The sequence below is a fragment of the Elaeis guineensis genome, chromosome 14 (assembly GCF_000442705.2).
Source record: "Elaeis guineensis isolate ETL-2024a chromosome 14, EG11, whole genome shotgun sequence".
Taxonomy (NCBI): Eukaryota; Viridiplantae; Streptophyta; class Magnoliopsida; order Arecales; family Arecaceae; genus Elaeis; species Elaeis guineensis.
In genome coordinates this window covers 31,019,580-31,046,539 of record NC_026006.2, presented here as the reverse complement: position 1 = coordinate 31,046,539, position 26,960 = coordinate 31,019,580, and the positions used below count along the sequence as shown (strand labels likewise).

General features: G+C 38.6%; 1 long non-coding RNA gene across 1 annotated transcript; it reads left to right on the top strand.

Moving 5' to 3' along the window:
* Window positions 1–15,743: 15,743 nt before the first annotated feature.
* On the top strand, window positions 15,744–21,379 carry LOC140853583 (uncharacterized). Its single transcript, XR_012136657.1, has 3 exons — window positions 15,744–16,248; window positions 17,533–18,417; window positions 18,581–21,379. It is a non-coding gene; the product is annotated as an uncharacterized lncRNA (long non-coding RNA).
* Window positions 21,380–26,960: the final 5,581 nt, after the last annotated feature.

The following is a 26,960-nucleotide window of genomic DNA, read 5'->3' as shown; positions in this document are numbered from 1 at the left end:
GCAATCTGATCACCGTTGGGAGAGTTTGATCATCACGATGTAGCTACACAGCATGTCTGGCCTCTGTGGATCATCCACACGAAGCTCCCAGTCTGATTGACTCCTCACGAGTGCTAGCTCGTTGTAGAGCCCTTTTGACGGTCGATCCTGATCGAACTCTTTCGATCGATATCTATCGATTTTTTGGATACTCTAGATCATCAACAGACATGCTTGAGAGGATGTTGAAGATCTCTCTGAGATTTTGTGGGCTCACGACACTCGTAGCTCACTTTCTCACTTCCCGAACCCCAGGCTAAAACTCTAGGAAACTCACCGGAAACCTTGCACCCACTTTTCTTTCTTTTCTTTCTTTTTCTCTTGGAAGGATATGGACTTCCTTCTTACGCACAAGACTTCTCACACCCCAGAATTTTTCTTCAAAAATCTTCTTCTTGCATGCCCCACTCTTCTCCTCCTTTTATAACAACGTCAAACGTCTTATCCAAAAGAAAGGATAAAGATGAGTAATTGCATATTTGAATTCAAATGGACACCAACTCATCCCTTATCCAATAAAAGCATGAGGCGTGGCTTAAATTATGCATGGAGTGATTTCATGAGAAACCTTTTCTCATGTAATAAATGAGGTATAAAAAAAGGATAAAGCGCAAAGATTGATTACCCATTCAAATTCAAACTTTATTTTGAATTTGAATGGCCAACCAATCATCCTTATCCATTCATTTGGCACATTAAAGTGGGGCGTGGAGAGGGCTTGGCGTGAGAAAAAAATTCATGAGAAGTTCCTTCTCATGAATTCAAATGGGTGCAATGGAAGTGAGGTGGCGCATGGAGATTGGGTCAAGGTGGTTTAATTATTTAAACCAACCTAATTGAACCAAATAAGTTAGGTCCAATTAGACTAATTTAAATCTAACTTAATTAGGCTTAATTGGGCTTAATAAAATCTTAATCAAATCAGGAATTGACTAAGCCCAACCCCTGATCAAATTAGGGACCAAACCATCTTGACGATTAGGTCAACTCTTAACCTAATCGGGTCAAACCCAACTGAATCCAATTTAATTGGACTTGATCCAAAAATAATTGCTCAATCAAATTGAGTTAATTAGCGATCAAATCACTAATTAAATCTCTCATAAATATTGAGTCCAAATCCGATGGGCAATCGGGCATCAGAATTCATCGATATGTAACCCTGATTGAAAAGTCCCAACCAGTGGGACTCTTGACCCCGGTACCCTTAATGTGTGGAACTCATGATCAGATAATCCTGATTGTCGATTATTGAGTCTCAAACATGTAGGATTCTACATCAGCCATCAGATTAGATAGGAACCTCTAATGTGTGTGACCCTGCAGGTTCGAACCTAAGCCGGTAGCACAGGAACCAATTCTTGTACTAATCGAAATGACCATTTAGCAATGGTGCCCGATGTTTGGATAGGTCGAAAAGTCACAATCGCAACACTCAGAACCTACATGAATATGGTTACTGTATAATTCATCTTTTTGACCCTGTGTTTAGGATGACTCAGGGTTAAACTGTCCACCCTGATTAGATCATCCGAATCGTGCTCAACTCAAACAGTCCTGTGACTCCTCACAAAGACTACCTTGGCCAAGATTTTGCTAAATTGAAATATGATTGTACACAGCTCCTAAACTAGAGTGGTCAATCCCATCTTGACACATGCACCGACAAGTCAAGTACTTGACTACACCCAGCAGCCTTCCGTCACTGAATTAAAAATTCAGATAGTCCAGTGTCTAAGTGTAGTGAGTTGCTTGCAAGTCACCGTGGTGGTCTCAGGTCGGAGGGACATTTATACCCATATCCCATCGGAGCAAATTTTGACAGCAGAAATAGCTCCGGAGTCGGTCACGTTCAGTATAGATGTACCCTTACATCTCACCTGTATGCCATACCAGTGTCTCCACACTCATTAGTTAAGAGGACAACCAACCTATATAGCACACAATGACCTATGCTTGATAAACGTTGTCGTCCTTGGTAACAACGTATCATTTGGTCGTGAACAGATTTAAGGACTAAACGACAAATCCTCCTTTGTCGAGTCTAAATAATCCTAAGGACTTCACCACAACATAGGAGTTCATTAAAAGAAATATTTTGTGATGAAAAATATCAAAATATTTTTTATTAATTCATAATTCATGTACATATTCAAAAATGAGCACAACCGTCAACAGACTGATGATTGACTTTGGGACACTATTCCTAACAGTAAACATATTAGTAATAGACTCATTTAGCTCTAGTTTAAATAATTCATATCTATGGACAAGCATATTAATTTTAGATTCTTTCACTTGGTTGGTATCCTTATGGGTGATCTTCAACATATTCCAAATCTCCTTAGTTGAAGAGCCTATAGAAATCCTATTAAATTTGTTTATGTCTAATGCATAATATAAAATATTCATAGCCTTAGTATTTAGCTCAATCATTCTTATATCATGTTCATCCTAATCTACTTGGGATTTGAGAATATCAAAATCATCTTTTCTAATTTTGTATGTATATGGGCCATTGATTATAACTCTCTAAAGTTGATAATCTAGTGCTTGAATATAAATATGCATGTATGCTTTCCAATAAGTATAGTTTGTTCCATTGAACAAAGATGGATGGTTGGTCGATTACTCTTCGATAAGAGAAGTACTCATTTGGATTGCCATTTAATCTTAACTCTTGATCGTTGGATCAAATATAGCTAAATACCAAGCTTTGATACCACTGTTGTCCAACTAGACAGCCCAAGAAGGGGGTGAACTATTTTTTCAAAACTTTAAACAATAATGTACTATTTTTCCAAAATAGTGAAGTGAGTAAGCAGAAAACTATGCAAAAAGGTAAGCTAAGATGAGAAATAAATGTGAAGTAATGAAAGAGGCAAGCAACACACAAACATAACCAACTTTTATAGTGGCTAGGTGCACCCTAGTGCCTATGTCCACTCTCTAAGTACCTCTTGAGAATTTTCACTATAATCTATCCAAGATTATAGTCGGATAGTTTTTTTGAGCTCACTATCTAAGCCAAATTGGTTTTACATGGGTTCACCACCCAAAACCTAACCCCAAGCCAATCTCTAGCTTATAATCCAATTTCATGGATTGGACAAATGTATACCCTAGCTTCGATCTCGAATTGAAGTTAGCTACAGCAAAAAGATAAAAACAATAGCAATAAAACTACAAAAAGCTCCTTTAATAAGTAGATGAAGGTCGATGAAGCTTGTGAAATCTCTTTTTGAGGGAGCTTTTCAAAAATAGACTTGTCTTCTTTCTAGAAAGATACTATTGATTTGATGTTTCAGGTAGTTGAGAAATGAATATACACAACTTAATGTTGTGGACCTTTTCTCTTGATTTCTTACTTTTTCTTTGATTCTCTTGAGTTCTCTTGCTTCTTTAATGAGTTTGATGAGTGTTTAACACTGTTTGGAAGGCCAAAAAGTCATTTATGACCATTGGAATCCGAAAGATAGTAATTAAGAATAATTCTGTAAAGTTCTAAAAATTCTACAAAACTAGCCGTTAGACTTCAAGTCAACTAAGATAGGATTTGAGTCGACTCAAGTATCTTTCGAGTCCACTCGACCAACTTTGAGTCTACTCAAGCTAGATTTCTCAAAAATGTTATCTTCTATCTTTTTTTTGAGAATTTTGACCCAGATAATTTGAGTCAACTCAAGTTGTCAACAAGTCTACTCAAATCCTATAAGTTCACATGTATTTTTTGGTTCTAAAAAATTTTTTTTCTATCTTTTTTTCTTGGCGTCAACTCGGATGACACTCAAGTTGATTTGAGAGCCGACTGAAACTCTAGCATGTCAAAACCTTCTTTTCTTCTATTTTTCAACTTGAGTCTACTCGAATCAAATTTGCATCGACTCAAATAGCAATCAACTAAAATTTTTTGAATGTTTTTCTACTTGAGTGGCTATTAGATTTTAACTTTTGACATCCTCTTCTATCTTGATTTTTATAGTCTTTCACAGCATGTAGGTTTCTAGAAACTTCTTATTTGAGTTTTATTTGAGTATTTAGAATCATTCTTTTTATACTTTACAACCTTTCTGAAACATAAACTTTATAAAACTATTAGATTTATTATATACTCAAATATTTTGTTACTCATCAAAATCAATACCTGGAGTTAACAATTTCTCTCATTTCTTCTAGCAAGTCCAGGTTTGCCTGAAGTCGATTGAAATTCTCCTATTGATCGTAGAGTTCAAGTTTGATCGATGGTATCCCGATCTCGATAAGAATGATGGCTTTGATCCTAAAGGCGAGGTTGAAGGGAGTTTTTCCAATTGTCGTCCGAGGATAGTTTAGTAGGCTCATAAAATGTTGTGGAGTTCTTCTACCCATAATCCCTTCATCTAGCCAAGTATGGTCTTTAACCCTTGCAGAATGGTGTGATTGGTCACCTTGGATTCTCCATTAGATTATGGATGCCTAATTACGGTGAGCCTGTGGTTGGCGTGAAGCTCTGAACAGAAGTCGTTAAGCTTTTGATTTTCAAATTGGCACCCATTATCGGTGTTGATGGTCTAAGAAAGTCTGAATCATAGATGATCGACTTCCATATAAAATCCTGAGCTTTTGCGTTGATAATCTATGCTAAGGGCTTGGCTTCGATCTACTTAATGAAGTAGTCAATCATCACGATGAGAAACTTTCTTTGTCTGGTTGCTTGTGGGAATGGTCTAAGGATGTTGATTCCCCATATGGCAAATAAGCAAGGAGCAACGATCAATGTGAGTTTGATTGCCGGCGTTCTCTGGATATTGGCATACATTTGACACTGCTCACATCATTTAACGAGCTTGATCGCTTTCTTCTATAGGATTGGCCAATAGTACCCATGTCAAATGAGTTTGTAAGTGAGCGACCTGCCCCCAAGTGATTGCCATAGATGTCTTTGTGCACTTTTAAAAGGGCATAGTCGGCCTTGAAGAGTCATAGACATCAAAGTAGAGGCAAGGAGAGAGATTTTTTGTAGAGTCTTCCATCAAGGATCATGTACCATGGTGCTTGTCATTGGATCACGCAAACCTAGATGGGATCGAAGGGTAGTTCTCCCTCATCCAAGTTGGATCATGTTTGACTTGAAGCACTGTGGGCTCCTCGATACTCTGAGTATGCAAGCACTTGATGAAGAGTTGCTTATTATGGTTGATCAGCCATGAGGTGGTGAGATGAGAGAGGACATCGGCTCGAGTATTTTTTGAGCTGGGTATTTACTACACCTCTAGAGTTTGGAAGGCTACCAACGTCTCCTTATCCTCATGTAGATATCTCGTCATTGTTGAGCCTCGAGCTTCATATTCACCTCAAACTTGTTCGACGATGAGCTACAAATCGGTAAAGACTTTGATATCCTTCACACCAAGCTCCTTCATGAGATGAAGTCTGACGATCAGGGCTTCATATTTGGCCTCATTGTTAGAGATTTTGAAATCAAATCGAAGAGCATACTTTATCACAATCCCATTCGGGTTAGTGAGAATGAGCCCTACTCCACATCCTTGTGCGTTCAAGGCCCCACAGACATGCAAGATCCATTGTAGAAGTTTTTCGATGTCCTCGGATCTTATCGAGGATAGTTCCCCGACATCCTCAGATCTCATCGAGGATGATTCCTCATCTGGGATAGTATACTCCATAAGAAAATATGCCAACACTTGGGCCTTTATTGCTGGTTGGGACTGAAAATTGATGTCAAACTCTTTGAGCTCTATCACCTACTTCACCATGTGTCATGAGGTGTCAGTCCTTTAGAGAATTTCCTTCAAAGGTTGATCAGTTAGGACATCTACTGAAGGGGCTTGGAAGTAGGGTTGGAGGTGCCTCATAGAGGCGATGAGCACGTAGATCACCTTCTCAACCTTGGAATATCTAATCTTTGCATATTGGAGAATCTTACTCATATAGTAAATCGATCTTAGAGTTTCTATGTCATCTCAAACTAGAATCGAATGGATAGCATTAGGTGAAACAGCTAAGTATAATGATAACCGCTCATCTTCTTCTAGTTTGGAAAGAAGTGGAGGAGATCTTAGATATCGCTTGAGATCTTCAAAAGTGGTTCGGCACTCATCCATCCACTTGAAAGTCTTTATCTGTCTAATTGTCTTGAAAAAAGAAAGATTTTTCTTAGCTAATCTGGAGATGAATTAGCTGAGGGCTCCAACCCAACTCACAAAACTTTGGATTTTCAGCCTGGTGATCAGGTGCTTTAAGTCAAAGAGAGCTCAGATTTTTTTCAGGTTGGCTTCTATCCCTCACTGGTGAAAGAATAGTATCCTACAAGCCAATCATATAGGTGATGCATTGGAACTATTCTATGTTATCTTCTTACTCATTTGCATGACATTGATTATTTTATATATTTTGAGGTATTATGTTTTGTCATTTGTTGTATCATATTCATGATTATGATAAACTTCATAAATTAAGATAATGATTTTAGGACCATGATGAGATCATGCCAGTGAGATCTAAAACCTTCATAGCTCCAGTCTAAAATATTTTCAGTCGTTAGGTCATCGAGTTAGAGATCGATGATGTCGGTAAGATTAGTATATCCTATGTATGCTCGATGAAGAAGGTGATTGATCTCAAAATTACTTATTTAGTGATACTAATATAAGGATATCGGTGCTCATTAGAAAATGATTTCACTGAACTGATCCATAGGGAGAACATCTGATGGAGCTTTACAGTATGTCAATGATGATTTTCTAGTAGAAGTGGTGCAAGTGATCCTTTGACCTGAGTGAAAGAATAGTACCCTACAAGTCAATTATATGAGGATGCAAAAAAAATTTTTCTTTATTTTTTTCTACTCATTTACATGACACTAGTTATTTTTATTTATAAGGTATTATGTTTTATCATTTACTGCATCATATTTTTTGTGATTATGATAAACCCTATAGATTAAGGCAATGATTTTAGGGCCATGATGAGATCATATTAGTGGGATCTAAAATCTTGATAACTCTAATCTAAAATATTTTCAGTTGTTGGATCATCAAGTCAGAGATCGATAATTCTGATAAGACTAGTATATCCTATATATGCTCGATGGAGAGAATAGTTGATCTCACAATCACTTATGTGGTGACATTAATACAAGAATATAGGTGCTTATTAGAGAATGAGTTCACTAAACTGATCCACGAGAAGAACATCTGATGGAGCCTTACAGTATGTTAACAGATGGTTCTTTAGTGGGAGTGGTGCATGTGATCCTTTGATCTGAGATCACCATAGTACCTTATGTATATGGATCCTTACTTTGGTTTATTCTCTAGCACACTACTTTAAGATGTGTGTGGAATATTCTTGGTATGGTGAAGTATGCATAGAGGTTGTGAGTGCTCAACAAAAAATTGATCACTCCTTGTAAGAGGAGAGAATATCCTATGTGATCTTATAGGATGATGACTCTGAGAGTCTCTGGTCAGAGCAGGGATGAACAGTAGAAATAGTTTTTATTAATTCATCAATCGAGTTATCATCATCAGATCGAGATATATATGGATAGATTTTTGGATTTGACATATTTTTATATCCATGGCTTTTTTAGGATATTGTGTGATCGAAATATTGAATTGCACGGTAACTCACCACGGAAGGATAATTTTGATACTTTCATCAAATTTTAAATCTTTTAGATAGTCATGATATATTGCTAGATATTAATCTTGACTTGTGAACTCATCAAAATTATAAAAATTTAATTCAAAAATTAATTAGGAAGAGTTCTAGTTGATTGAGACTCTTGAGCTGACCTAATCCAATCGATTGGGGTTACATCGAGAGTCTTGATCCATTGCTGGATAGATTTGAAACTCAATAGATCACACACAATAAGAATTTGGTCTTGATCTTATCTATTTAAATTTATTATAAATTTAATGGATTAATTAAATTGCTGGCAGATGTTCAGTGTAAATATATTTGTACTAACCCTTTGCTTGTTATCTTGACCTAATGTGATTGGGTTTGAACCATCTATTTATTAGTTAGTTTATCTGGTTTATATGGAAGAGTTCCATATGAATAAACCTCCTCCACACCGAAACCATATGCAAAAATTAAATTGGCATCACATTTATTTGGGTATTTAAGGAAAGAAATCCTTCTCCTTTACTTATCTTAATTCTCTTACTTCTTCCACACGTCCCTTAATTTTGTGCACCATCAAATGGCACCTTGGGACTTGTGGGTGTGGAAGAGGAGAAGGAGTCCTTCTCTAAGAAGGAACTCCATGCCAAAATAGATAAGGGATGCCCACTTTTTTATGCAATGAAATGGAAGAGTCCATTTCATAACAAACTCTTAATTCTTCCTATTATTCCACACATTTCTCTTTATCCCACATGCCATCTGATGACCATTGGGATATGTTGGCATGGAAAAGAAGGAGGAGTTCTTCTCTTGGAAGGAATTTGAATGCCAAATAATAAGGGATGCCTTACATATATGCAATGAATGTGGAAGAGTCTTAATTGTTAAGGACTCTTAAATTCTCACGTTAATTCCCTTTCCATGCGCCATATGATGGCGTATTAATTTTTTTCAGGTAGAGGAAGAGTTTTTTACTGGTTAATCTCTTTAGTTTTCATGCCATCTCATTGAATTCTATGAAAAAAATTAAATGGTGCATGTAAGAATGAAGGGATGCCAAGAGTTGGCATCCCATGGTGTCGCCCCTTATTTCTTATAAATAGGGGGCGTTACATCATGCTTCGACGTGCAAATTTTGGGTTGTAGTTAGGCATAAAAATGAGAGGAAAATGATAAAAAAAATTTGGAAAAAAAATAAAGAAAAAAAGGAAAGAAAAATAGAAAGGAAGGGAAGAGAGAAAATGGAAAGCATGAGATGTTTGTCCAAAAATCAGATTGTTCATGTGTTGAATATGAAATCTGATTTGTGTGTGATGAAATCTTTTGAGAAAGAATTTCTAAAGAGATCTTAGTGAAGGTTATAAGGGCATACAAGCAATGGTGTAACTAGTTCTTGTGAAGGACAGACGGCAGTAAGTTTGCGAAGAAGGCTACAGCACCATGACAAATTGGGAAGAGCCATGATCAGTCCTGTGTGGATCACTATTGGAAGGCTTCTACTTTAGAGTCTCGTGAAGGTTTCAAAATTATCAGATCATGATTTTCTCATGGGTATATGACTTTTGATTTCTTCCTGATATGTATGTTTTTGATATTTGATTGTAATCATCCAGGGATTCCTAGGGCTTTTGTGTTCTGATGGTCTAGTTTAATTGTTAAATTTTATTTTTAATTATTGAATACATGTTAAAAAGTTTGAAATCTATATTTTGCTGTGTCACCAAAATCCAACAATGGTATCAAAAACATCCTTATTGATTTAATCAAATTTCATGTTATTTTTTTGATATGTATTAGATCCAGTTCAAACTATGTCAAAATCAGATTTTCTGATTGATGTTTTGTTAATATTCTTGATGCATTTTTATTTATGATAAAGTGTTATCAATCCATGTTCAAACCTTGGATATTAAATTTTATGATCTTTAGACTTGTGTGACAAGTTTAGATTAGATCCTATGATCTAATTTTCGATAAAATTGAAATCCAATGCATGTGATGTGCGGACCCTTGGAATGCTACATATGGATATACATTGCCAAGACTTAAGATTCTTGCATTTGATGCATCTACCTAAGATCCAAAGGTTGATCACCATGTTATCGAGCACTCACCATTATGGGTCGACCATCTTGGTTGTTGTCCGAGGTATGTGTGGAGCCAAAAAAAATTTTGGTCATGGAGATGATGCATCAAATATGGATTACGATTTTTGTCAGTGAATTTGTTTAACTATATTTTATTGATCTAAATTATTAAAAATTAATGATTATAGATTAAATCAATTTCATAATTCTAATTTGATTAGAAGTCATGTTTAATTTAGGTTAATCAAATTATCATTTACCTAATTGGTTAGGATTTGAGTTATAGTTGACTGAATCTGTGTTAACCTAATTGAATTATGGTTAATCTAAAAATTGATCAATCTAACTTAAATGGATGATAAATTATTGACTTAAAATTGATAATTTTGGATCAAGAGTTGAACCCAAATAAAAAACCTTAAGATGGGTCCTATGCCCATAAATTTGAACATCTTAATTGACATGTGTATGAATGATATCGTAATGAAAATAATATGAGTAGTTTGTTATGATATTTTATAATTATTATAAAATATATGTTGAGTGGTTATGGACTATAGTACATCCACGTGATCAATATATGCATGAATACTTTCTCTATTGGCTGATAATAATAATGCATCTGCAAGAGTTGCAATAGGGGCTGGGTGCTCCTGATGCATTGTATTATCAACTGAACCTTTTCATTTCTATGTTTTCAATTGTTGATTGATATTTTTACATATTGATATAAAATAATAGAATAAAATTTTTTTGAGAATAGATAAAAATTATTTTTCTCTATTTTCAAATTTAGATCAAGCATTCATGGTAGACTTCATGGTGATGAAGACTAGACTACCAGACTTTTGGAAAGCAGTGGCGCATTAAGATTGATCATGAGATGGTTCAATCTATGATGCACCTAGGACTAAACCCATAGATCATCTTGTAGCTCGAATGATTTTTTTTTTAAAAAAATCCATAACCATTAAATTTAGATCTCCTCTATATGCTCTTACATGCTGGTAGTTATAATTATAATTAATTTAAAATTGCATATGATGTATGTATATGTTTAGGATATGCATGAGATCTAAGTTTTTTATTTACATTATATTAATTCATAATGGCAAAGTGTTAAGAACACTACCTACACCTTCCTTCATGCTAAGCCTGTATTATGTTAAAAACCATAGTAGGCTTGTTGTGCTATCCACAAGGTTTGCTATGGAGACTGATTTGATACGGTCTTAGTGCATTATGAAGCTAATGATATTTAGCTCATACTAGATCATTAGAGTATGTCAAAAATTATAGTGAGTTTGTTGTGCTATCCACAAGGTTTGTGATAGTGATTGGTATGATGTTGACTTAGTGATACTTATGGCATATTCTGGTAGTACTGCCTTATTATGCTATCCACAAGGATAGTATTATTCAGGTATGACTATATAGAATTGAAGAATATGACTTAACTAAAATACTATAGTTTGTTGTGCTATCCGCAAGACTATAAGTATTTTTAGAGACAAAAGTTATATTGAGAGTTGCATGATATCCAATTAGTAAAGAGTTACTTACTCTTGAACTCATAGGAGCTTGTTATGCTATCCACAAGATTTTTTATGAAGAATTGGGATCTCAACCCCACTAAAAAACTTCATGATAAGATTCTTTGATTTCATACTTAAGGGCTATGAAATTTGTTAAAATAGTGGGAGACACAATTAGATAAAATCCTCATCTAACTTGTGCTTGTCATCATGAGTAGTCTTCTTTTATATTCTAATATACAAATTTGCATCTTTATTATGACTGCATAGGATATTCTTTTGAATTGACCAAACTTCATAAAATAGTTGAAGAAAAGAAGGTGAAGAGTGTCTTCACTAAGGTATCTAATTACAGCAATAATGAACATTAGAATTAAATTACAAGAGTAGTCTTGGAAGTATGAAGCAAGAGCAGGATGCAAAAGTTGCATCTACTAATAATTTATATGTGATATAAATTAATTATCATTGAATATCTCAACTTTAGAATTTTGGGTATATGATACCTTATATAGGTTCTACTTATGCAAAGTGTTGCTGGATCTATAAAGCTGAAGTGAGGTGACTACTTGCTTTTTGGTACTGATGGATAGTCCATTCATACTAAAGCTATAGGAATCCATATAACCTTCTAGCAAGGTTTAAAAAACTTGTAGACCATTGTTACATGCCTAAATTTATCAAAAATATTATTTCAATTCTTATATTATAGTAACATGAATTTGAAATTAATGTTAAAAGTAAAAGTTACTCTGCTTCTGGTAAATATTGTGGCTATGGTTTTATGATAATAGTTTTATATTTTTATCACTCAATAATATTATTCTTCTTATTGGTGAGAATAAGAAATAAATATATAATGATTACATATTTCAAGACGAACAAAGAATTAGGTCTTGAACATATAGATGTTCGAAGATTAATAATATCTCAATCTAGAGATTCACACTTCATATGTGATATGATGTGTTCTCTAAAATACTTCACAAATCTTATTATCTCATTCTTGAAAATATCCTAAAAATTGCTATATATATTAGATATCATAAAAATCTATAATGAGCACTTTATATGAGATATAGAGAGGACAAAAGATAGGTTGCTCAACTTATGTGAAAAGTGTTGATGTATATAAGTTTTGTGCTAGATTAGATTTTGTATTCATTTATAGGTTATCCTATGAGTAGTATGTGATACTACTTCTACCACACTACTTGACAAAAGTGTTTTATCAGTAGGTATGCCCCCTTTTAGGAAAAGAATTAAATAGACAGTGGGAGAATAAATGAACTTGAGAAGTTCAAGACCTATGAGCTATCCTATCATAACTTGTGGAGTATCCACAAGTTGATTCTCGATCAGATGTGCTCATTGATGAGGCACAACCATGGAACACACCTCCTCATCGAAGGTCAATTCGAGTGCGTTATATACCACTCAAATATAGTTTGTCATTAAGAATGATGATATACTATACATCATTGAGAATGGTGTTTCCTTGACCTATTCGAAGATCGTCATGAGTAGAGACTCTGACAGTTAGCTTGAAATCATAGTATCCAAAATAAACACCCAGAACATCAACTAAGTATGGACTATGGTTGAACACCTATGGGTATGACCCAACAGATTGCTGTCAAGAATGTCTATTTGGATTTTTGCTATTGCCACACTTCATCTAGAGAAGTTGTCTCTAATGGGAGGACAAATGCATTTATGAATTCAAATAAATATTGAGGAGTAGGTACTTCTATTTTTGATGAGATAGTCAAAATATTTGACTTTATCAAATATAGATGAACCATGTGTGTGTACAAGAAAACTATAGTAGGAGTCCCACTAACTTCTTGGTTATGTATGTGGGTGACATATAGCATATTAGAAAAGGGATCCCAATATTTCACTCGATCTATGGCCTGCTTATCACAAATATTTTTATGGAAAAGACTTGGGTTAAGCATCTAATATTTCTTGGCATCTGTAGGGATAGATGTAAGTAGATGTTAGGCTTATCTCAGTCTAGGTACATGGATTTTATGTTGAAGGGATTCAACATGAATGGATGTAAAGGAGTTTACTTACCTATATATTCAATGTACCAAGCCTGATTTATGCTTTGTGCATAATCATTGCTTTCAGGCAGATCTATGATAGGATCTTATTAAAACTGTGAAAAGGATCCTTAAAGTACTTGAGAAGTACTAAAGGAGCAGTGAATTGAAGAAGTTCTAAACAGCATACTATATTTGTTTCAGTTAAATGTTGTTAGTAAAGTTTGCTAAGAAAAATTGTCTGATGAAGGGTTCATCATTGAGTTGGATTTGGTCTCATTAGGTACCCATGTATATCCTAGGTACTTTTCACCTCATTCATGATTTGATCATAAAATAAATTAATATTAAGAATATTATAATGGACTAGTTCACTAAGCCATACACAACAGCAATGTAATCACCACCCTCGTTGCATGGGCATCAGATTCAAAGATGATTGGCTTTAGTACAAGTGAGAGATTGAAAGAATAGTACCTTACAAACCAATCGCATAGAGATGCGAAAGAATTTTTTTTTTATTTTTTTCCTACTCATTTGCATGACATTAGCTATTTTTATTTATAAGGTATTGTGTTTTATCATTTGCTGCATCATATTTTTTATGATTATGATAAACCCCATAGATTAAGACAATAATTTTAGGACCATGATGAAATCATGCCAGTGAGATCTAAAATCTTGATAGCTCCAATCTAAAATATTTTTAGTCGTTAGATCATCGAGTCGAAGATCGATAATTCCAATAAGACTGGTACATCCTATGTATGCTCGATGGAGAGAGTGGTTGATCTCACAATCACTTATGTGGTAACACTAATACAAGAATATATGTACTTATTAGAGAATGAGTTTACTAAATTAACCCATAAGAAGAACATCTAATGGAGCCTTACAGTATATCAACAGATGATTCTTTAGTGAGAGTGGTGCATATGATCTTTTGATCTGAGATCACTATGGTACCTTATGTATATGGACTCTTACTTTGATTTATTCCCTAGCACCCCACTTTAAGATATGTATGGAATATTCTGAGTATGGTGAAGTATGCATGAAAGTTATGAGTGATCAACAAGCAATCGGTCACTCCTTGTAGGAGGAGAGAATATCCTATGTGATCTCATAGGATGATAACTCTGAGAGTCTCTAGCCAGAGCAGGGATGAACAGTAGAAATGATTTCTACTGGTTCATCAATCGAGTCATCATCATCAGATTGAGATATAAATGAATAGATTTTTGAGTTTGATATATTTCTATACCCATGGCCTTTTCGATATGTTATATGATCGAAGGATTGAATTGCACAGTAATTAATCATGGAAGGATAATTTTGATATTTTTATCAAATTTTAAATTTTTTGGATAGTCATGACATATTACTAGATGTCAATGTTGACTTGTAGACTTATCAAAATTAAAAGAGTTTAATTCAAGAATCAATTAAGAAGAGTCCTAGTTGATTGGGACTCTTGAGCTGACCTAATTCAATCGGATTAGGATTACATCAAGAGTCTTGATCTACTGCTGGCTAGATTTGAAACTTAATATATTATACATAATAGAGATTTGGTCTTGATCTAATCTATTTAAATTTATTATAAATTCAATGGGTTAATTAAATTACTAGCATATGAATTAACCCAAGTTCCCAATTGGATCAGTGCAAATATATTTGTACTAACCCTTTACTTGTTGTCTTGACCTAATGTGATTAGGTTTGAACCATATATTTATTAGTTGATTTATCTAATTTATATGAAAGAGTTTCATATGAATAAACCTCCTCCACATCGAAACCACACGCAAGAATTAAATTGGTGGCACATTTATTTGGGCGTTTAAGGAAAGGAGTCCTTCTCCTTTACTTATCTTAATTCTCTTACATCTTCCACACGTTTCTTAATTTTGTACACCATCAGATGGTGCCTTGAGACTTGTGGGCATGGAAGAGGAGAAGGAGTCCTTCTCTAGGAAGGAACTCCATGCCAAAATAGATAAGGGACGCCCAATTTTTTATGCGATGAAATGGAAGAGTCCATTTCATAACAAACTCTTAATTTTTCCTATTATTCCATGCATTTCTCTTTATCCCGCGCACCATCTGATGACCATTGGAATATGTTGGCATGGAAAAGAAGGAGTCATCCTTCTCTTGGAAGGAATTTGAATGCCAAATAATAAGGGACACCTTACATATATGCAATGAGTGTGGAAGAGTCTTAATTGTTAAGGACTCTTGAATTCTCACGTTAATTCCCTTTCCATGCACCATATGATGGTGTATTAACTTTTTCCAGATAGAGGAAGAGTCTTTCTATTGGTTAACCTCTTTATTTTCCATGTCATCTCATTGAATTCTATGAGAAAAATTAAATGGTGCATGTAAGAATGAAGGGATGCCAAGAGTTGGCATCCTATGGTGTCGCCCCTTATTTCCTATAAATAGGGGGTGCTACATCATCCTTCGATGTGCCAATTTTGGGCTATAGTTAGGTGTGGAAATGAGAGGAAAATGATGGAAAAAGTTTGGGAAGAAGATAAGGAAAAAGGAAAAGAAAAATAGAAAGGAAGGGAAGAGAGAAAATAAAAAGTATGAGATGTTTGTCCAAAAATCAGATTATTCATGTGTTAAACATAAAATATAATTTATGTGTGATGAGATCTTTTGAGGAAGGGCTCCTAAAGAGGTCTTAGTAGAGGTCATGAAGGTATACAAGTAATGGTGCAATCAGTTCTTATGAAGGATGGATGGCAGCAAGCTTACGAAGAAGGTTACAGCACCATGATGAGTTGGGAAGGGCCCTGATCAGTTCTGTGTGGATCATCATTGGAAGACTTCTATTTTGGAGTCTCGTGGAGGTTTCAAATTTATCAAATCATAGTCTTTTCATTGGTATATGACTTCTGGTTTCTTTCTGATATATATATTTTTGATATTTGATTATAATAATCAAGGGATTTCTAGGACTTTTGTGTTCCAGTAGTCTACTTTAATTATTAAACTTTATTTTCAATTATTGAATGCATATTAAAAATTTTAAAATCTATATTCTACTGTGTCATCAGAATCCAACACTGAGATCACCATGGTACCTTGTGTATGTAGATGCATGCTTTGGTTCATACTTTAGCATGACTTTTTGAATATGTATGAGATGTTCTAGGTATGGTGAAGTATGCATGGAGGTTGTAAATGGTCAACAAAGAATTGGTCACTCCTTGTAAGAGGAAAGAACATCCTATGTGATATCATAGAATGATGATTCAGAGAATCTCTGGCCAGAGTAGGGATGAATAGTAGAAAAAATTTTCTACTGGTTCATCAATCAAATCATCATCATCAGATCGGGATACATATAGATAGGTATTTGAGCTTGACATAATTTCATACCCATGATCTATTTGAGATGTTGTGTGATCGAAGGATTGAATTGTATGGTAACTCACTATGAAAGGATAATTTTGGTATTCCATCAAATTTCATATCTTTTAGGTAGTCATGATACGCTGCTAGATATCAATCTTGACTTCTAAGTCTCAGAGAATTAAAAGAGTTTAATTTAGCAAATTAATTAGAAGAGTTCTAATTAATTGATGAACTTGGGTTCAATATGTTTTGGACCTAATTGGATTAGGTGCATATGAACCTGACCTATTACTGGCTAGATGTGGAATCCAATGGATCACATACAAAAGAGAATTGAGCTTGGACTTTCCATTAGGTCTTGTTGAATCTAACTAAATTGAATTTTGTTGAAATCCTCAGTGGGCTTTGATTAGTCAAAAACCAAATCTATTAGACTTCTAATTGGGTTTTGAATGGTTCAAACCCTATTTGGATTGGGTCCATAGCACTTTGATTTATGGGTGTCCAAGAGTTGGACACTAGGAAAGTTTTAGCACCATTTAAGGAGGAGTCCATGCCTCTTGAAATTCCTCCATGCCATCAGAAACATAATTGCACTATTCTCTTCTTTATTTTGTGTGTGAGAAATGTTTTCATGCGCCCCTCTTTATTCCATGCGGTTTGGAATTTATATGGATAGTTTTTGTTGCCATGAGATGGTGTGTCTCTTGGATTTAAGAGTCCCTGTCTCCTTGGTTTCCTTCATGCTAATAATCTTTGAGACTCCATGCATTTTCTAAAAGGAAGGAGTGGCTCTTCGTTTCCTTTTAGGTGGCGTCAAAGAGTTTGATAAATGGTGGAGTCTCATCTCTAGTGCCACACACCATTTTTGGAGGTTGTTTCCTTGAGAAGGATTTCTCCACATTGATTTGCAGTGTGTTGGTTTTCAACATCCAAGGGTTGGACGCAAATTTGGGAATTCAAATGGCAACCAAATGTTGGAAAGAAAGAAGGAAATCCACGTTAATGTAAATGAGTCTTTCATGCGCCTAATATCTGCTTGAAGAAGGTCTTCACATCCCATATCTTGTGTGCTTAACGAAGAGTTCCAATAAAGAAAGACTCTCTTCCATACCCCTTGGCAATGCACGAAGGTGTTCATGCTAAAGTAGAATTTTGTGCCCTCTGAGAGAAGTCCTTCTGAGAGAAGGACTCCTCTGTATCTTATGCAAAATAGGGACAAATATCTTTGGTTTTTGTCACCCAAACATTGGATGGTTAGGCATGAGATTGAGTTTGTCCATGGCTTATTTTTAAGTCAGGATTTGGGTTGATAAAGGGCTGATTACATGAGGCTTATGTGTAGGCTTCTTATGTCCAAATGTTGGACAGCAAAAGGGCAAAGGGATGAATGGATCTGATAGATCAAAAATCACATCTAATGTGTGTTTTTCTCATGTCCAAATGTTGGGCAAGAAAAGAGGCTAAGAGACATCAGGATCATATGTCCAAAAAAGGGAAGAAAAGAGAGATAAAATCGTCAAGCATTGATGATGCAAAGCAAAGAGCAGTTGCTGATTTTTCCTAAGAAGAAAATTAGGCGAATCCAGATCGGAGAGAGTCCTAGATCGAGATTTGTGTGGATCACCGTTGGAGCGCACATGCTTGGATGCCTCGAGGATATCGATTGTTGGGCAGCTCGGATCTTCCTATCTGGTATAATATTTTTAATCTCATATATATGCTTTATGTGATTTATGTTTGATTGAATATATCAAGGTGATTTTAGATTTTGGAGTTCAGATCATTTGTTTTCAAATATTAATACATGTTAAAAATTTTAAAAATTCAATTTCACTGTGCATCCGAATCCCAACAGCTGGATCACTAGGAAGCCAAGAAATTTTTTTGATGGAATCTTGAAGATACACTTATTTGAGTTCAACTTCATCTGATACTTTCATAATTTATGGAAAGCCTCCTTAAGATTGATGATGTGTCGATCAGCTTTCATACTATTGAAGAACATGTCGTCGATGTAAACTTTTATATTGCGGCCTATCTGGTACTTGAACACTTTGTTGATAAGGTGCTTATGAGTTGCATCTATATTTTTTAAATCAAAGGGCATCATTTTATAACAATACAGATCTTTATTGGTTATAAATGTGGTCTTCTCCTCATCTTCGAGTACTATCCAAATCTGGTTATACCCCGAGAAGGCATCCATGAAGCTTAAGAGTTGGTGTTTTAAGGTGGCGTCAATAAATTGACCGATTCTTGAGAGTGAAAAGCTATCTTTTGGGTAAGCTTTATTGAGATCGGTATAGTTAATGTAGATCCTCTATTTATCATTGGCTTTCTTGACCATAATGACATTAGAGATCTATTTTGGATACTGTGCTTCTTGAATAAATCCTATCATCGATGGCCCACTGTCATTTCAAAGTGAAGCTTCTTTTCTTTCATTGCATTAATTGATGATTTGGACTTATATTCAATCTATGAATAATGATGTCAGAAGGGATACCTGGTATGTCCGATGCTGACTAGATAAAGATATCCTCATTAGCTCGAAAAAAGGTCATCAATCGATCCCTATTGTCAGCCATCAGTTGGGAATCATTCTGATTGGATCATCTCTGAAAGGGATGGTGAGGAGCTCCTCGATCGATTCTCTTTGGGACCCTTTTGCTTCCTCTTTGTGGTCTTCGATCGGCAAGACCTCCATTGATTTCTTCCCTTTGATTGTGGTGAGGAAGTATTATCGAGCAAGCATTTGGTCTTCTCAAATTTTGCCAACCCCACTTTGGGTCAGGAATTTGACCATCAGACAGTATGTGGAGATGATTGCTTGAAATGCATTGAGTCTGGATCATCCTAGAATTGTGTTATAAGCTGAAGGCACACAGATGATGAGAAAAATCAGTTGCTTGATCTACTGTCATGGTTCTATTATGACAATCACTGGTAGGGTGATCTCTCCTTCCACTACTATGGAGTCTCCAGAGAATCTGACTAAGGGAGTGTTCGCTTACCTTAGATGGTTAGTTGGTAACTTCATTTATTTGAAAGCATCATAACATAAGACATCCATAGAACTTTTATTATCGATAAGGACTCTTTTTACATTATAATTTGCCATCATCATGGAGATGACGACGGCATCATTATAAGGAGTTTGAACTCCTCAGATATCCTTATTAGAAAAAAAATCAAGTCACTAGTCCTTTGTCTCTTTGGACTTCTAACTTGATCATCTGCCCCCTACCACCTCCGAGGCCTGATATCGTGTTGATGACACCAGCCATTGGTTAGTTTTTGTTGTTGTCCTCGTTGGGCTAGTGTTGAGGTGCTTCCTTAGATGCTCATTTGCGATGGTCCCGGACATATTTTTTTGGGGTAGCCTCGATGGATGAAGTTTTTGATCTCATCCTTCAGCTGAAGGTATTCCTTAGTGTTGTGATCATGGTCACGATAGAAGTGGCAATACTTTTGCTTGTTCCATTAGATGATGTCTTCATCAGTTGAGATTGGTGGAGGTACTCTTCACCCTTGATCTCCATGAGGATCTGAGCTTAAGGGATAGTCAATGACATAGCTATTATAATGTCGAGGTAGACTCCTTGGGTGTGGAGATTTCATCGATCGAGAGGATTTTGCCTTAGCTTGGCTCAAGTGCACGCCCTCCCATGCATGCTTCTTCTTGTTGGAGATCCAACCTTCCTCCTATTGATGTGCAATCCGATCCTCTTGTTGGAGCACGATACCGGCTCCCCCCACGGACCTTGGGTGCAGTAGAACCAGCAATGAACAAATCTGGAGACTTCTGGACTCGATCAAAGGCCCTTGACGAAATCAGCCTGGTTGCTGTCTTCTTCGTCAGTCTTTCATTCCAGATGAAGAACGCCTCTGAAATCATCTCTAAAAAATTCAAGATCTGGTACCCAACTAGATCAGACCTGGACTGAGGTCTTTCAATTCATAGATCTTGAATCGGGGTATTCTAGATAGGAAAGAAAGTAGATGGAGACAGACCTTGCAGATCTATCCTGCTGCAGCCTTTCCTGTAGATCTGTTGATGGAGATCTCACCCACACCTCAAACGACCTCAAATCAACTCCAGATCTGAGAGAGACTTGTACCAACCTCTTTCCAAGAGATTCTAGATCCTGGACTTGATGTTTGGATGACTGCAAGAGAGGGAGAAGAGAGAGAGTCAGCGGCTGCAAGGGGGAAGGGGCTAGCACCTCCTTGCTTTTCCTGCCTTTTTGGGATCTGGCGGCAAGAAACCCTAGGGTTTCTTGCTCCTGGGCATGGAGAATGGCTGGAGAGAGAGGGAGAAGAGAGAGAGAGACTTGAGAGAAAGAGTTCTATATTTTCTTGGCTTAATCAAACCTATACACAGTACATGTATATATAAACACAGGGTCAAGTGACCCAAACCCAAAACTCCCTTGACCAACTCTATGGGAGATTAGGTTAATCCAAGCCCATGTACACCCATGACTCGACCTAATCTCACCTATCCTGGGCCCAGATCTGGCCCATAAAGAGTTGGTCCCTTGAGGTCCACATAACCTAGATCTCAAGAACCCGAAAGGCCCACAGCCTTTCAACCTAGGGCCCAACTAGCCCTAGAGCCTCCATAAAGCCCTCATGAATGATGGACCTTGGCCTTAGCCTTGGTCCCCTGGGCCTTGGACACACCACCTGGATCACAATAATCTCCATCTTGATGTCCCAAGGCCTCAACCAGCTCCACTCTGTCCATCAGCCGAATCAGCTCAACACATCTCTGAAAGCTATCCCGTGGAAGTACCTTCGTAAGTGCATCAGCTGGATTCTTCTTGGTGTGTACCTTTACCAGCTCCATCTCGCCATCCTCCACAAGCTCCCTGATTCGATGATACTGAATGTTGATGTGTTTTGTCCTTGCATGATAGACTGAGTTATGTGCTAGTAGAAGTGTACTCTGACTGTCACAGTGCACTCTAATGGCCTCCTGAGTAAGGCCCATCTCCGTCTACAAATCCTTCAGTCAAATTGCCTCCTTAGCTGCTTCTGTTAGCCCAATGTACTCCACCTCTGTAGTGGATAGGGCCGTGATAGGTTGCAAACTCGATCTCCAAGAAATAGGACCTCCATACAGGCTAAAGATGAAGCCTGTCGTAGACCTCTGGGTATCCACATCTCCATCGAAGTCTACATCTACATAACTGCCAATCAGCCTCTGAGCCTCTCTGGACATGTCAGAGTATCCCACTGCACCTCCTCGCTGTCCGTAGCAAATGCCAACTCCAACTGAACCCGTCAGGTATCTGAATATCCACTTCAGAGCTCTCCAGTGCTCCCTGCCAGGCTGCGCCATGAACCTGCTAACCTGACTCACTGCATGAGCGATGTCTGGCCTACAACAGACCATCGCATACATCAAGCTCCCAACTCCTGAAGCATAAGGAATCTTCTCCATCTCTTGATCCTCCACTTAATTCTGTGGCGCCATGGTCTTCGAGAGTCTGAAGTAACCGGCAAGTAGCAGCTCCGCTGACTTTGCTCCCTTCATCCCGAACCTCTCTAAGACCTTCTGTATGTAGCCCCCCTGAGATAGATGCAGTACCCTCCGAGCTCGGTCTCTAAAAATCTCCATGCCTAGGATCTTCCTTGCAGGGCCCAAATCCTTCATCTCAAACTCCTGAGATAAGGATGCCTTCAGATCCTGCACAACCTTCCTACTCTTGCATGCTATAAGTATGTCATCCACATACAAGAGTAGGAACACCCTAGAACTATCCTCAAGAGACTGAACATAAACACAGGGATCACTCGCACCTGGAAAGTCCAATGCTGCGCATATAGGAGTCGAACTACTTGTACCATTGCCTCGACGACTGCTTCAGCCCGTACAGCGACTTCTGCAACAAACAAACCTTTCCCTTTGATCTTGGATCCCTAAAATCGGGTGGCTGCTCTATGTAAATCCTCTCCTCTAAATGCCCATGGAGGAATGCCGTCTTGACATCCATCTACTCCAGCTCTAAATCCTGAGCTGCTACAATACTCAGCAACACTCTAATGGAAGTATGTCTGACAACGGGAGAGAAGACCTCGCTGAAGTCGATGCCTTCCTTCTGGGAGTATCCCTTGGCCACTAACCTCGCCTTGAATTTGATACCTCCCTGCTCTGAAGGCCCTTCCTTGCAACTGTAGACCCATTTGCAGCCAATGGGCCTCTTCCCCTGTGGCAACTGCACCAATCGCTACATCTGGTTCTGATAGAGAGACTGCATCTCCTCGGACATCGTCTGGACCCACCGCTCTCTGTCCTGGCTCTCAATAGCCTCCTGATACGTATATGGGTCTCCATTCACTATCACCATAGCATATGACAACATCTCCTCGAAGCCATATCAATCCGATTGCTTGATGATCCTCTTGGGCTTGTGTAGGGCAACATCGATATCAGTCCTCGGTCCAGCTTGCTCTTGCTAGACCTCTCCACCTCGATCATCCGTCTGAGTCCTCTCCACCTATGGAGACACCTTAGGTAGGTGTTCCATCTGAATGTCATGTCCTCCAGTAGTACCTGTAAGAGGCAAAATCAAAGAGGTAAGCAGTCCAGCAGCGCCCTGCTGGACCTCCTCCTGCTCCTGCTGCTCCTCCATGCCTGCTCGCCTCCGTAAGATTGACTCCTCATCAAAAGTTACATCCCGACTAATGATGACCTTCTTTTTCAAGGGATCCCACAGCCTGTATCCCTTGACTCCTCGTGGATAGCCTAGAAATATTGCCTTGCGTGATCTGACGTCTAGCTTGCTCCACTCACCAGCTCCAATGTGCACATAGGCCGTGCACCCAAATACCCGTAGATGGCCCAACCCAACTGTCCTCCCAGACCACACCTCCTCTGGAAGCCTACCATCCAACCTGGTGTGAGGTGACCGATTGATCAAGTAACCGGCTGCGTCAACTGTGTCAACCCAAACGCCTTTGGAAGCCCGTCTGCAGCCTCATGCATCGTGCCTTTTCCAGAAGTGTTCTGTTCATCCTCTCGGCCACCCCATTCTGCTGTGGAGTCCCCTTAACTGAGAAGTGTCTCCTGATCCCACACTCCTCATAGTAATCCTAGAACTCTCTGCTGGTGTACTTCTCATCATTGTCTGACCTTAGACACTTCACACTCCTCCCCTGCTCCTTCTCCACCTCAGCTCTCCAGATCTTGAACTTGATGAAGACCTCTGACTTCTCTCTCATGAAGTAAATCTAGAGTTTCCTTGAGAAATCATCAATCAGGGTCATGAAGTATCTAGCCCCATTCCTAGCTAAAACTGGGGCTGGTCCCCACACATCCGTGTGTACTAACTCCAGAGGGGCTGTACTGTGGGCTGTACTAATATTGAACTGAACTCTCCTTTGCTTTTCTATCTGGCAAGACTCACAGATCTCCCATGTAGCACCATCCTCCAGATCAGAGATGAGTCCCCTCCTGCTCAACTCCCTCAGCCCCTTGTCACCTATGTGGCCTAGGCGGTAGTGCCACATCCTGTAAGCCCTCTGCTAGTCCTGTGCTGCAGCTGCTGCATCAGACTCTCTGGTCATCACAGATCCCTCCATGCGATAGAGGTTATTGTCCAATCTCCTACCTCTCATCACTACCATAGCTCCATTGGAGATGTTCAGTACTCTGCTTCTAGTCCTATTGCTGAAGCTGTATCCACTGCGCTCCAAGTAGCCTAGTGACACCAGATTCTTTTCCAGCTTCGGGATGTGCTTTATATTTGTCAATGTCCTCACAATCCCATCAAACATCCTCACCCTGACTGTCCCTATCCCAGCCACCTTGCAAGGATGATTGTCGCCTAGAGTCATTGATCCCTCATCTGTCTTGGTGTATGTCGCAAACCAAGACCTGTGTGGTGTGTAGTGATGTGAGCACGCAGAGTCTAGTGTCCACTCCTCTGTGTAATGCCTGTGACCATCTGATACCACAAGTAGATCATCCTCCACCCGCTGCCCAACAACTGCACTCACTGATTCCGACCACTTTTTTCTCCCTTCTTGCTCTTCCATAGTGGACATTCTCGCTTGAAGTGCCCAAACTTGTTGCACTTGAAGCATTTCATCTCTTTCTTTCCCTTTCTGGACTTGGACTGCCCCCTGGACTTGCTTCTGCCTCTGCCTCTACCTGTCCTCTCCCCTACTGCCAAACCCTCCTGGGGAGCCCGATCTCTGATCAACTTTTTTCTTTGCTCATTAGACCTCAGCACCAAGACCATATCCTCATATTCCAGAGTCTCCTTGCCGTAGAGTAGTGTAGTCACCAAAGAGTCATATGATCCTGGTAGCGAACACAAAAGCAACAGGGACTTGTCCTCCTCATCCAGCTTCACCCCGATATTCATCAACTCCATGCACAACTGGTCGAACCTCTAAATGTGGCCAATCACATCAGATCCCTACTGCATCCGAAGACTGTACAACCTCTTCTTCAGCATTAGCTTGTTGCACATATTCTTCCCCATATATATGGTGTGCAACTTCGACCAAAGGCCCTTCGGGGTCTTTTCTTCCAGCATTGAATACAACGCCGCATCCGTCAAACATCCTCTGATCACCAAGCATGCTTTCTTCTCCAACGATGCCCACTGTCTATCTGTCATTCCCTCAGGCTTCTCATCCAAAGCCTGATCCAGATCTGCTTGCACCAGAAGATCCTCCACCTGAATTTTCTACAAGAAAAAATTTTCTTTGCCATCAAACTTCTCGAGATCGACCTTCATATTGCTGTCCATGACTGGATCCAAGCCAAACAAGCAATATAAAATCAAGAAGCGTAGAATATACCTTGATGGTACCTTGCTGAAAATTTTCAGCACTTGAGATTTTCAACTTCTCGCGCTTGGAACCGCTTTCTCACCATCGTGGCTCTGATACCAACTATTGGAGCACGATTCCGGCTCCTCCCACAGACCTTGGGTGCAGCAGAACCAGCAACAAGCAAATCTGGAGACTTTTGGATTCGATCAAAGGCCCTTGATGAAATCAGCCTGGTTGCTGTCTTCTTCGTCAGCCTTTTGTTCCAGATGAAAAATACCTCTGAAATCACCTCTAAAAAATCCAAGATCTGGTACCCAATTAGATCAGACCTGGATCGAGGTCTTCCAATTCGTAGATCTCAAATCAGGATATTCTAGATAGGGAAGAAGGTAGATGGAGACAGACCTTGTAGATCTATCCTGCTGCAGTCTTTCCTGTAGATCTATTGATGGAGATCTCACCCATGCCTCAAATGACCTCAGATCAACTCCAGATCTGAGAGAAACTTGTACCAATCTCTTCTCAAGAGATTTCAAGTCCTGAACTTGATGTTTGGATGACTGCAAGAGAGGGAGAAGAGAGAGAGTCGGTGGCTGCAAGGGGGAAGGGGCTAGAGCCTCCTTGCTTTTCCTGCCTTTTTGGGACTTGGTGGCAAGAAACCCTAGGATTTCTTGCTCCTGGGCATGGAGAATGGCTGGAGAGAGAGGGAGAAGAGAGAGAGAGATTTGAAAGAAAGAGTTCTGTATTTTCTTGGCTTAATCAAACCTATACATAGTACATATATATATAAATATAGGGTCAAGTGACCCAAACCCAAAACTCCCTTGACCAACTATATGGGAGATTAGGTTAACGCAAGCCCATGTACACCCATGACTCGATCTAATCTCACCTATCCTGGGCTCAGACCTGGCCCATAAAGAGTTGGTCCCTTGAGGCCCACATAACCTAGACCTCAAGAACCCGAAAGGCCCACAGCCTTTCAACCTAGGGCCCAACTAGCCCTAGAGCCTCCATGAAGCCCTCATGAATGATGGACCTTGGCCTTAGCCTTGGTCCCCTGGGCCTTGGGCACACCATCTGGATCACAACATCTCTTCAATCTGCATGTACTTGCGGGCTTAGGCCAGAAGGTCGGAGTAGTTCCTTGGATACGTCTTGTCGAAGGAGTAGATGAGGCGCTCATTGCGGAGGCCTTACTTCAGAGCTGGCATAGTGATGGCTTCATCTAGGTTGCGCACTTTCAACATGGCCGCATTAAATTGTATTGCATAGTCGCATAGAGACTCTTCTTCTTCCTGATGAAGGCAGAAGAGGCTATCCAAATCCTCGATTAGACTTGGCTATTCCCAAAGTGGGCAACAAACTAGCGTCTAAGTTGTTCGGAGGAGGTGATGGACCTCAGATGAAGCCTAATACAAGATCCGTGCCACCTTCTTCAA